Source organism: Betta splendens, chromosome 3 (assembly GCF_900634795.4).
Source record: "Betta splendens chromosome 3, fBetSpl5.4, whole genome shotgun sequence".
Taxonomy (NCBI): Eukaryota; Metazoa; Chordata; class Actinopteri; order Anabantiformes; family Osphronemidae; genus Betta; species Betta splendens.
Window position 1 is genome coordinate 4,530,519 of NC_040883.2, and position 13,607 is coordinate 4,544,125.

Below are 13,607 nucleotides of genomic sequence, written 5' to 3' on the forward strand. Positions count from 1 at the left end.
AGGTGCTATAAAATGCTATGTTTCAGCCTTTCACTTGTCTACTGTTCTTCTAAAACAACTATTGTCCTTAGTGAAGGTGATGCTCATCTGGTGTTGCATGCCGAGAACGAAAATCAATAAAATGGGGGTTGACGTGTAAACAGATTATTAACACTGTTCTATGGCCATTTCAATGTATTACATACCTCCATGATTCTCAATAGTTTACCTGCAGCACAAAAGATTTACAGGCAACACTGCACAAATCTATCTGTAATTTTAGCCAGATCAATTATCCACTCTAGCTTAGTATATTTTTTAGATTAGCTTGTTCTGATGGGCTTCTGTGGACATTTGCAGACAAGCTGCACTTTCACAATCTATTTCATTTTTTAAAAAAATCTTCCTGTCATAGCCAATAATTTAAACTGTGTAAACTGTTGGAGATGGATTTGACAGAGAATTCTACTTGAGAAACATGTATTATGAAATTAAAGTAATTTTGCACAAAACAGAAAAAATATTTACCCCTACGGAGGTTTCCAATATTTTCTACCTACATACTGCATATAATGTACATAATAAAAAATATACTATATGCAGTATGTTAACGTTTAATAAATCTGCTCAGTACCTTGGACATTACAGTAAATAGAAGAGGAATTGAACATTATTCCATGTTTAATAGTCTAAATGACCTACGAGCACAGCAGCATTTATTGTAAAAATACAGTAATCTAGACAGTCTTGCATTTCTTTGGCCCACTGTTATGACTATGATATCATTCATATACTGTAGTAACATTTTCTTCCATATACATAAGTTCCGATATACTGCTTGTGACAAAACCAGTCAATGAAAAGGAGGAATGACTGCGCTGGTGTGCCTCACTTAGGAAGTACACTGCATGCGCTGCATTTTATTCGTTTATCTATCTAATGGCATATTTATCTCCTATGATGCGACAGGTGCTTTCTGAAGTGTTTTCCACAGTATCTGGGTAGAATATACTACAATATTCCATGAAATGTTTTGTTCCAATTCCAAACCACGAGGATACCCACAGAGAATGGAAAGTGAGCTATTGTCCCTTTACAGTTATCTCACGTGGATTTGCATACATTAAGTGCTTATAGTAATGTACAGTAGGAAGTAAACTCGTTTTACACATGGCAGCAACTTGTATTGTACTCTTGACAAATTCAGGTTTGGTATTCTTCAAATATTGCCAAATGCAAACACTGACTTTCAATAAGTTCCCTTTAATAAACAAAAAGTATAAAGAAATTAAATAGATGCTGTAAAAATGGAGCATGATGTATTGTACTATAGGTTGAAGGTATACTCTTCCGAAAGCCTCATTTCTATGCAAATACATGCAGCGGTAGACAAAGACTGCACCAGGCAAAATCTATTCCATATATTTTACAGACTGCCAAACACATCAAACACCATGAAAATGTCTCATGCTGTCTCATTAATGTTCTGTATGTAGAAAGTATCATCCAAAGTCTTTGAAAAGAAGATACACTATAATTAATAGAAAGAACGTCCTTGGTCAAACATTTAACCCTCTGACAAATGTTCCCCAGATTATCGTTTAAAGTACACTGCACGTGTACCAACTCACAAACCTTTGAAAGACATTGTGGTACTTTGTGGTAATACACCCCCAACCGTTGTGTTAACAGGAAAGATAGACACAGCATGTGCAGCGAAGATGAAGTGTGGGAATTTTTTCAGGACGGTGCACTTTTACAAATATGATGAAATTGAGCAATGAATAGAAAAGTAAGAACAGCATTTAGACAGAGTGTTGTTGAGTGAAGAGATAGTGAGAGCAGAATAGGTGGGGGCAAAAAAGCTTAGTGATTGTGTTGAGCCATCCATGATGAGAGCGCGTTTGGGTTTTTTTCCGCTCTGAGAGGAGGGGAGAATAGTCACTGGGCAGATAGATAGGTGGAAAAAATGCTGCTGTGGCACTGATAAAGTGACTGAGGACCACGTGTGCCACACTTGGACAATTCCAGAAACACTCACACACACACACACACACACACTCTCTCTCTCTCTCTCTCTCTCTCTCTCTCTCTCTCTCTCTCTCTCTCTCTCTCTCTCTCTCTCTCTCTCTCTCTCTCACACACACACACACACACACACACACACACACACACACACACACACACACACACACACACACACACACACACACACACACACACACACACACACACACCTTACAACCTTACAACAACCTTACATGGACAGTGTTCGTCAAAGGTGTGAGTCAAAGGAGTACCCACTTTGTGATATAGTAAAGCTCTGACAACCTTTCATTAAAAAGGTCAAATTGGAGGTTTGTAAAACCCCACCCCCACCCCACTACCTCCAGCCACCCAAGCTCATCCACCTCCACTACGCATGATTAGCTGCTCCAGTCTGCAGATTCTGTATCTCCTATGTGTCGGAGGAGTGTCTCTTGGAGCATGTAAGCCAGAAACCGTTTTTGATCTGCACTTTCACATTTTCACTGAGATCTAAAAATGCCTTCAGTCTGTACACCACAAGCTAAGCTAAAGGGGAGGGGGGGGCATTAGCACGAAAGCTTCACAGTTGACAGCATGCAGATTTGCTGACGCCTGTAATAAAATAAGGCCAGTGGGGTGTGCAAGAGTTGACATTGCATATAGGTGTAGAGCCGGGCATCTGCATAAAGAGCCTCTGCTTCTGCCAGTAGCCATCATGGACCCGACAGATTAGAAATTGTGTGTAAGTATTCACCGCAAATAATGAGAAATGAGTTTTAAATTGTAGCTCAGGCAAAGTGAAAAAATGGGTCCTGTCAATATGTGGTGTGTGTGATGCAGAGAGAGAAGGGGGGGTGAGTGAGCGAGCATGTGAGGGGATTTAGGGGTGAGAGAGGTATTGGAAGGCAGAGACAGAAGGAGAGAGAGAGAATGAGGGATCAGGGGATGACTTTGTTTTGGTTTACTGCTTATTACCATCATAATCCTTTGTCCTGTTTTCCACTCTGCAGTCCAGGCACACCTCTTGCCTCGTCTCTGCGTTAGACACTCTGATTGCCTTGTATTTAAGAAGCCTTCTGTAAGCCTCTGTTCCGACAAATGCTTTTCCAATACCAATCACAGCTGAGTGCACCTCATTTGAATCTGTGAAAGGGATTTTGATTCCATCAGCAGAATGCTCCTCCAAGCGCGGCACAGACCATTCAATACTGTGGCAAAGTGTGAAAGCCTCAGAAAATTCTCACCTAGTATATGCATACACTGCAAAGGGCTTGGGCGAAGGCTGCCGAGCCTCTTCAAACAGTGTTGTTCATTAATCCCCCTTTTATTCTCTACACAGGGCCTCATTAGCTAGTTCTCCTTTATGGCATTTGGAAATCGTAAGCTGTGCTCCATGTGACTTTCAAATGTGTGATGAAACCGAAGCATTTTACTGATCGTAAACTTTGATGAGGAGTGAAAAAGGCTAATTGTACACTCGGTTTTAGTGTTTGATAGTGTTTATGCCACCTGGTCACTCTCTAATGAGTATGTATACAATAAGTGTGTCTGAATTTTACTGCCACTGTGTGTGTGTGTGGTACAGAACAGCTGCTGATTATCTCTACTGCTGCAGCTTGTTGACCTTCAAACTTATCAGTGCATATCTTTTGTCAAAGCAATTGCCTGCCTTTTGGTCTTTGAGGAGTTTGGATAATGCATCCAAATTAAAATCTTTTGTAAATCCCATTGCTTGATTGCTTGAGAGCCACTGAGAGTTGCTCAACATTAATGGTGAAGGACTTCCTGATTCCCAAAGTCGTTTTCCCTTCATTATTCAGGCGTGTCTTAGCACCTCTTGTTTTCTGCACACAGATAACGCTCTACTACTAAATGGTCTCGTACAACCCCGTTACCTTCAGAAACAACAAGGTAGGGCACGTGTCCTTGGTTGTCCCTCTGTGTCCTCATATATGGGTTCAAATACAGGATAAGCCATTACCTAACGCTCCCCAAGTGTACTGTAATAGAATTTTATAGGTTTTACCACATATTTTTATTGTCATAATGAAGATTAGAAATGCACCGAATGTGAAAATCTAGACCATTGTTGATGGCAGAAGGTAGTTTGGGTCATGTGTTTTATTTGATGTGTTGTTTTTTTAATTTGCCCTTTTGCAAAACAAAACACATCTCTATTTTACATACAGTATATATATATATATATATATATATATATATATATATATATATATATATATATATATATATATATATATATATATATATATATATATATATATATATATATATATATATATATATAATAGTGTATATACATTTTGATGTTCATCTTAAATTACCACACAAAGATTATTATACTTTTACAATGGTACAGTAAGACTTCTACAATAATAAACTACACCTAATAACCTACTGTATATCTGGAACTCTTTTCAGTCAGTCAGTTATAAATCATGACAATGTATTCATACTGTAGGCTTTTACTGAGCAATGGAAAGAATGCCCCAGTCCAACGGACAGTAAAAGTGATACTAGCCACAAGTTCCTAATATAAAAAGGTAAAAAGGGGTCAAATTATAAGTATTACTGTATTTAAATACAGGAGCTTCCAATGGAACATACACATTGCAATGTCATACAGTATACATACTGTATAAAAGTTTTGGGACATCACACAGACATACTGTAATGTACTGCCTTTTGTCACATGCTGAAATGACAAAAAGGAGAAACAGAAAGCATAGCAGTGTCCAATGGATGAATAATATACACTAGTTATAAAGATCATAACCCCGTGGGCAGCAAACACAACAGTCAGCAACAATGATTTGAGGATGAATACAGTAGCTATATTGTGGAAAGCTTTCTAATGGACTCATAAACTAACCAGGCAGAGTTTCTGAAACACAATATACTGTAAATGACCCATTTTCAATGTCAAGCATCCACAGGGTGTTAAGATTTGGTTTAAATTTTCATTTTTAGTTTCCAGTTTCTTCATTTATGTGTTGTCTTTCTAGAGTATAGTTTAGTTATGTTTATATTTGAGGGTTGTGTAAAATATCTGCGAGTGAATGAGCTATTTCAATGGCTGAATAAGTCAGAGAAATGTAATTTTTTCTCAGTCTCCACAAACTAATTGAAACAGCTGAGCCATAGTAACGTTGTTCAAAAGTCATAAACTCATGAACAGACGAGGAGAGTATTATCGGATGGAAGGTACAGTACTGTAAGTGAACCTTGGTCATTCCCTTTCTTTCCTGAAATGTTCAAATAATTGTTAATTGTTACTGATAAATTACAGCATTATTATTATATTACAGCATTTCACTTTACTGAATAATCTAATACTAACCCCATATTAGGTCTCTAAATTGACTATATTTTAATAAAACAAATAATAAAACAGCCACAAAATCCTTAAATAATCTAGAAAATATATATATTATTTTTACACTTATAAACGTATCCTGACATAAAACTTTGGACTGAAAAATAAAAAAACTAGTGAAACAAAATTTGTGGGGTACAAATACAATATCTGTCGTTTGCTTTAACGGTTCTGTTATATCAAACACAATTTCATGGTTGACATGGTGGAAGAGGATTAGCACCCAATTTATATACCTTTAAAAGGAAACACAGACTGCTAATGCTGTAGCTCCTAATCCTCCCAGCACTTCGGGCATGTGTTCAGTCTGCTAGTTTGACTCTTAGTGTGCTGGCTGGCCTGGATAACAGAGGGAGTGCAAAGGCTACAGGGAAATCAAGAGTTGTTGTACCCAGCAGCTAAGAGAGGGACTTGACAGTGTCAAAGGATTATGTACTGTGGGGCTAACAATACTAATGGTACTTCTTTTGCATTATGATAATTGCCAAGACAAAATTGCCACCTAATTTCTCCCTGTTTCTAATTATTGGGCTCTTCAATGCAAGCAGGCAGTGGGAGCACAGCATTGGCAGGCAATTAAACTCCTGCAATTATGGCTCTATTGTAAAGCGCAGCTTTACTAAGGATTTGTAGGGCAGAGAGTGATTGCTCTCCTATGCAATTAAATACAGGATAATTCTGGAATAGACCTGTGAACAGATCTTTTAAAGTTCTCAGCTGTGTTTCCTAACAGACAGGAAACCTGAAACTCTCACTCTGTTAAGGAGGTCACCTACCAAATGAGCCACACCTACTGAGCCATAGCCTCGCGTCTGTCAGAGCACCCCCACGGATGTGCATGCTTTTAATCAAGCCACTCTCACTGTGGATCCCAAAAAAACAACCATTTGCATAGAAAACATTTCCAGGGAGGCATGCTGGGAAGGATTACTGCTCCTCTTCCTGTAGCGTGTCGGAGTGGGCAGTGACCCGATGCAAATGTGTGCACTAGGAAGTTTAAAGCTATGAACTGTGGGATACAGACGAGCGTGGCCATCTGGAAACTCAGTGACAGCAAGGTGTTTATGTGAGACTGGGGAACAAAGAGCCACAACCTACTTTGTCTCATTTTTGTTGTACAGAAGTCACTGATCCAGTGCTGTGTTGTTAAAAGGCTGGTTTGGGACCCAAGGGGTGAAGCTACACAATTGGTTTAAGAGAAAGTAACATCCTCAAGCTCTAAATAAATTATGCTGTCAGGTGTTAAAAAAAGAACAACAAAGTACAGTAAATATAAAAAACAAATAAAAATTTAAATAGTCTAGAGATACAAATAAATTATATATAACACAACACTCTATTCTCACCCTCCGCGGGTGGTCTCATCCACTTTCCAAGCTCGGGTCCTCTACCAGAGGCCAGGGAGCTTGAGGGTTCTGCGCAGTATCCTTGCTGTTCCTAGGACTGCACTTTTCTGGACTGAGATTTCGGATGTTTTTCCAGGGATCTGTCGTAGCCACTCCTCCAGTTTGGGGGTCACAGCCCCTAGTGCTCCGATCACCACAGGCACCACTGTGGCCTTCACCTTCCAAGCCTTCTCCAGTTCTTCTCTGAGCCCTTGGTATTTCTCTAGTTTCTCATGTTCCTTTTTCCTGATGTTGCCATCGCTTGGTATTGCCACATCCACCACTACGGCTTTCCTCTGCTCTTTATCCACCACCACAATGTCTGGTTGGTTCGCCATTACCATTCTGTCAGTCTGGATCTGGAAGTCCCACAGGATCTTGGCTCGCTCGTTCTCTACCACCTTGGGAGGTGTTTCCCACTTTGACCTTGGGGTTTCCAGTCCATACTCCGCGCAGATGTTCCTGTATACTATGCCAGCCACTTGGTTATGGCGTTCCATGTATGCTTTGCCTGTCAGCATCTTACACCCTGCAGTTATGTGCTGGACCGTCTCTGGGGCCTCTTTGCACAGTCTACACCTTGGGTCTTGTCTGGTGTGGTAGATCTGGGCCTCTATGGCTCTGGTGCTCAGGGCCTGCTCCTGTGCAGCCAGGATGAGTGCCTCTGTGCTGTCCTTCAGCCCAGCCCTTTCAAGCCATTGGTAGGATTTGTTGAGATCAGCCACTTCAGTTATGTTCCGGTGGTACATCCCGTGCAAGGGCTTGTCCTCCCATGATGGTCCCTCTTCCAGCATCTCATCCTCTGTTCTCCACTGCCTGAGACATTCACTCAGCACGTCATCTGTCGGGGCCTTATCCTTGATGTACTTATGGATCTTGGATGTTTCATCCTGGATAGTGGCTCTCACGCTCACTAGTCCTCGGCCTCCTTCCTTGCGGCTAGCGTACAGTCTCAGGGTGCTGGATTTGGGGTGGAACCCTCCGTGCATGGTGAGGAGCTTTCGTGTCTTAACATCTGTGGTCTGTATCTCTTCCTTTGGCCACCTTATTATTCCTGCAGGGTATCTGATCACTGGCAGGGCGTAGCTGTTTATTGCCCGGGATTTGTTCTTGCCATTGAGCTGGCTTCTTAGGACTTGCCTTACTCGTTGGAGGTATTTGGCTGTTTCCTTGTTGCCTGTTCAAGGTTGCCGTTTGCCTGTGGTATTCCAAGGTACTTGTAATTGTCCTCAATGTCTGCTATTCTTCCTTCTGGGAGTGAGACCCCTTCTGTGTGGATTACCTTGCCTCTCTTTGTCACCATCCTCCCACATTTCTCGAGCCCGAATGACATCCCGATGTCCGAGCTGTAGATCCTGGTGGTGTGGATCAGTGAGTCGATGTCTCGCTCACTCTTGGCGTACAGCTTGATGTCATCCATGTAGAGGAGGTGACTTATGGTGGTCCCGTTCCGGAGTCGGTATCCATAGCCAGTCTTGTTTATTATTTGGCTGAGGGGGTTCAGACCTATGCAGAACAGCAGTGGGGACAGTGCATCTCCTTGGTATATGCCACATTTGATGGATACTTGGGCAAATGGCTTCCCATTGGCTTCAAGGGTGGTTCTCCACAACCTCATCGAGTTTGCAATGAAGGCCCTTAGAGTTCTGTTGATGTTGTACAGCTCCAAGCATTCAGTGATCCATGTGTGTGGCATTGAGTCATAGGCTTTCTTGTAGTCGATCCAGGCTGTGCACAGGTTGGTGTGTCGCATTCTGCAGTCTTGGGCGACTGTTCTGTCTACCAGGAGTTGGTGTTTGGCTCCTCTGGTATGCTTACCAATGCCCTTCTGTGCTTCGCTCATGTATTGACTCATGTGCCCACTTATCTTAGCTGCGATGATGCCTGACATGAGCTTCCATGTTGTGGAGAGACAGGTTATTGGCCGGTAGTTGGATGGGACTGTACCCTTTGAGGGATCCTTCATTATCAGGATCGTTCGCCCTTCGGTTAGCCATTCAGGGTGAGTCCCATCCCTTAGCAGCTAGCCAGCTCAATGGCAAGAACAAATCCCAGGCAATAAACAGCTACGCTCTGCCAGTGATCAGATACCCTGCGGGAATAATAAGGTGGCCAAAGGAAGAGATACAGACCACAGATGTTAAGACACGAAAGCTCCTCACCATGCATGGAGGGTTCCACCCCAAATCCAGCACCCTGAGACTGTACGCTAGCCGCAAGGAAGGAGGCCGAGGACTAGTGAGCGTGAGAGCCACTATCCAGGATGAAACATCCAAGATTCATAAGTACATCAAGGATAAGGCCCCGACAGATGACGTGCTGAGTGAATGTCTCAGGCAGTGGAGAACAGAGGATGAGATGCTGGAAGAGGGACCATCATGGGAGGACAAGCCCTTACACGGGATGTACCACCGGAACATAACTGAAGTGGCTGATCTCAACAAATCCTACCAATGGCTTGAAAGGGCTGGGCTGAAGGACAACACAGAGGCACTCATCCTGGCCGCACAGGAGCAGGCCCTGAGCACCAGAGCCATAGAGGCCCAGATCTACCACACCAGACAAGACCCAAGGTGTAGACTGTGCAAAGAGGCCCCTGAGACGGTCCAGCACATAACTGCAGGGTGTAAGATGCTGGCAGGGAAAGCATACATGGAACGCCATAACCAAGTGGCTGGCATAGTATACAGGAACATCTGCACAGAGTATGGACTGGAGACCCCAAGGTCAAAGTGGGAAACACCTCCCAAGGTGGTAGAGAACGAGCGAGCCAAGATCCTGTGGGACTTCCAGATACAGACAGACAGAATGGTAATGGCGAACCAACCAGACATTGTGGTGGTGGACAAAGAGCAGAGGAAAGCCGTAGTGGTGGATGTGGCAATACCAAGCGATGGCAACATCAGGAAAAAGGAACATGAGAAACTAGAGAAATACCAAGGGCTCAGAGAAGAACTGGAGAAGGCTTGGAAGGTGAAGGCCACAGTGGTGCCTGCGGTGATTGGAGCACTGGGGGCAGTGACCCCCAAACTGGAAGAGTGGCTACAACAGATCCCTGGAATAACATCCGACATCTCAGTCCAGAAAAGTGCAGTCCTAGGAACAGCAAGGATACTGCGCAGAACCCTCAAGCTTCCTGGGCTCTGGTAGAGGACCCGAGCTTGGAAAGTGGATGAGACCACCCGCGTGGGGTGAGAATAGAGTGTATATATATTAGTATTGACACACCAATATTGTGCTGGCAGAGCAACATAACAAAACCAACTAACTAACAATATGATCTCAGCTGCTAATCCCCAAAAAGAGTATTAAAAATATTTACACTAAATATTGAAGCTAACTAGAATTCTAGCTAATGCTGACTTCCAAGTTGCCCAATAAAACTGGGCTTCACCAGACTGGCCACTCTAACCAACTAAATAGAGTGAAACTAAGATCTATTGGTCAATAGTTTAATATATCCAGCACTCTAATTCAGGCTAAAAACGGTAGTCCAACTTATAATGAAGTTTATAATGTTGTAAAGCTTTTTGAGAGTTTATGGTACTATTAATCTTGATGTGTTCTTATATGGACACATTATTTTCCACACTCCATTCAAGATTTAGTTTTATATAAAACCCATTTAAACAGGTAAAAGAAAAGAAGGACGAACTATTAAACTTGACATATTGAAGTACTGAAGTTGCTGTTTATGATGCTGTCACTTGCACTATTACTATTTCAGTAAAACCCATCACAAACAACTTTGTATTGCTGTAATGAAAAATGCATTGTTGTGTGCAAAGAACCTCTTACCTCAGTGAAAAGTGCATTTTTCTACAGCTGCTTCACAATTTAACATGGCCCCATTAGAAAATGTTTGGTTTGCATTAGTAGCCTGTTGTAGACGGGAGCAGATCAATCTGTAAACAGGGATGCAAAACTGCAATGCACGTGCACAGTAGGGGTGAAACAGTTGTGAACACAAAGCAAAACAGGGACACAATGTCTCCAGACTTCCCCCCATGTAGGGTGGTTCACACAAAAGAAAACTAACACTAGGTGCATGCGCAGGTTACTTCGACTCCCTTGAGCCTGTTTGGGAAAATTAAATATCAAAAAGGAAAAGCTAAATCTACCAGAAATAATTAAATCTACTATACAAAGAGATAATTACTAAATGCACATTAAATGGCTTTTGCTGAAAAACCTCCATCTATGAAGAGTGTTTGAAAGGCCTAAGGTATAATCGTTCACATTTAAAGTGAAATGTGCTACTACAGCAATATTCCATTGAATCCACATCACTCCAACCTGCCTTCAGCTTCTGTCATCAGAACAACGGTCTGGTGTGGTTGCTCTGTCAGCAGCGTAAAGGGGCAGTGGCTGGAAAAACTGGCCTCCCCAGGCTCATTTAGAGCAAACATGTAAAGGACAAAAATCATTTTCATGTAAGCTCAGCAAAAATAAATCTAAATGGCTCTGTTTGATAGTTTATTTTCCTCTGTCTACTACTGAGGGTTGGGAATAATTAAAGTAAAACCAGGATTAGGATCGGAGTGACAACGTGGTTTAGATAAATCATTAGAGATCTCAGATTGAAGGCTGCAACAGCTTTCAGACAGATTTAAAGCTGTTATCCAATATCAATTGCATCTAAAAATGCTTTCTATTGGAACAGGTCCTACAGTGAAAGTACATTTAGTTTAGATCATTTCCACCAGTGTTTCACAGTAAGTATATATATTACAAGCAATAAACACAAATCAAAAACAAGCAGCGCAGCAATGAACACCATTATACTGTACACAACCAGACAGATCTCTATTATTTAAGACTGCATTGCACAAATCAGACTCAGAAAAGGGCTGATGTGAAACCTCTTTGCAAATAAATATCCACCATACACAACACCATCACCATCCACAAACGTCACTCTGTCAACGCTGCTTGCTGTGACACCGACCAGTTGTTTCGTAAACAAATACAGTAGAGCAAGTAGCAGTCGATTTCCAAATTAAAAGCAACAGAATTCTCTGAGGCATTAATTTGTTTTTTGCATTTATTTTAACATGGTCAATTAATTCTTGATATAATTGATCTTTTTGTATATAAAGTCCATTAACTTTTATCCTGGGGGCAGACAAAACAGAAGCAGCAAACACAAATGCTATTACCAACCGCTGCTGCCAATTTAAACTGGAGACAGTGTCTTTAATCAAACTGTGAGCAATAATACACCTAAAAGCATAGGTCAACAAGGTTTAATCCGCCCAGTCCAAATTAATACTCAACCAAACTGTCACCCTTTCAGATCATGATGGCACTTCACAACAACAAAACATTTGTTGCAAGAAGGGGTGATACTGTTATAAATCTGTAGCTGACAACACTAAACACATGCCTTTTACACGCACGCCTCATATATCAGAAACTGTCATGTCTGTTTGTTCTTTTGCCATATGCTTTCACTTCTTTAACAACCTAATGCCTGGTGTTTGCACAAAGTGAAGTCATTTCTATATTACTTCTAGTCTGCAAATATCCCCACCAATTTCATCCTTTGGCCCTCTTCGCTTTCATTTACCGACCATCCCTTCTCCCATGTTCCTCTTTCGCATGCGTCTACAACGAAAGTTTCCTGCTACGGCGCGAGACACATCTGCATTGCAGTGCCGAGGGGAAAGCAGCGGCTGAAAGAGAAGTGAAAGTGTGTGAATAGCCCGAGATAGAGATGCAAACAGACAGAGTGAGAATAGGCCTGACCTGTCATTTGACGAAATAATGGATGCGTGAGTGATGGGAAAGCATCACTTCAAGCATCATTTGGTATATTAAAGCACAGAGTTTGTATATTTATTTATTATTTTTTTGCCTTTGACACAAAAACATACCCATTTAAACGTCAAGAAATCTAACACAAACATAACCATTTGCGCCTCAAAGTGCTGTCACAGGGAAAGCACAGAGGGTCATCCACCCCCACCGCCCTCCAAGCCTGTGTTATTAATGGCGTCATCATTTTTCTCTGCTCACTCTATTTCCCTTCTGATAGTAGGGCCTGCTTCATCGTGTTCTGCCATGTTTCTGTAATTGCTCAAACAGACTGCCTTATGCTGAGCATATAGTTTTTCTTTGTGTGTGTGTGTGTGTGTGTGTGTGTGTGTGTGTGTGTGTGTGTGTGTGTGTGTGTGTGTGTGTGTGTGTGTGTGTGTGTCTACGCCTGTAAGTGTGTCTATATGCACGTGTGTGCTGCTCTGTCCCCCCACCAGGGCCGGCTGTGAGTTTGTGGGGCAGAACCAAGCCGCGAGCGAGCTCCACATGGAGTGAAATGACAGCCTCCAGGCCACCATTGGTTGATGACCGTGAAAACACTTGCGGTTAACGTAAAGTGAGCGACCGGCTGTCACAGTGAGGCACCACGTTTATGTGCAGCCCTGACAACAGCACAACAAGCCGCCTCTAAAACGAGACTCTGCAGTGCTGCAACAAACAACAAAAGGACAACCCTACAATTCACCACAGCAGCCACTTCAGACATCTGAAGTACATAGTAAAGAGGGAGAAGAGCAAAACACAACAACTACCATTTGTCACAGCCCTTGGGAATAAATGTTTTTTTTTTACTTAAATTCTGGTGGGCAGGACTGAAAGACAAGGGTGGTTCTCGAAGGAGCACGGGGACGAGAGCGTGCAGGAGCGAGCGCCTAGGCTGTGATGGATGCTAGCCAAGGTCACGCAAATGGAGGAGCAAGTGCTCAGAAAGCTACGAGAGCAGAGGTCAGCTGTGTAGAGGAGGTGCAAACGTGTGAGTGACCAAGCGGGAGCGCTGCCCCCTC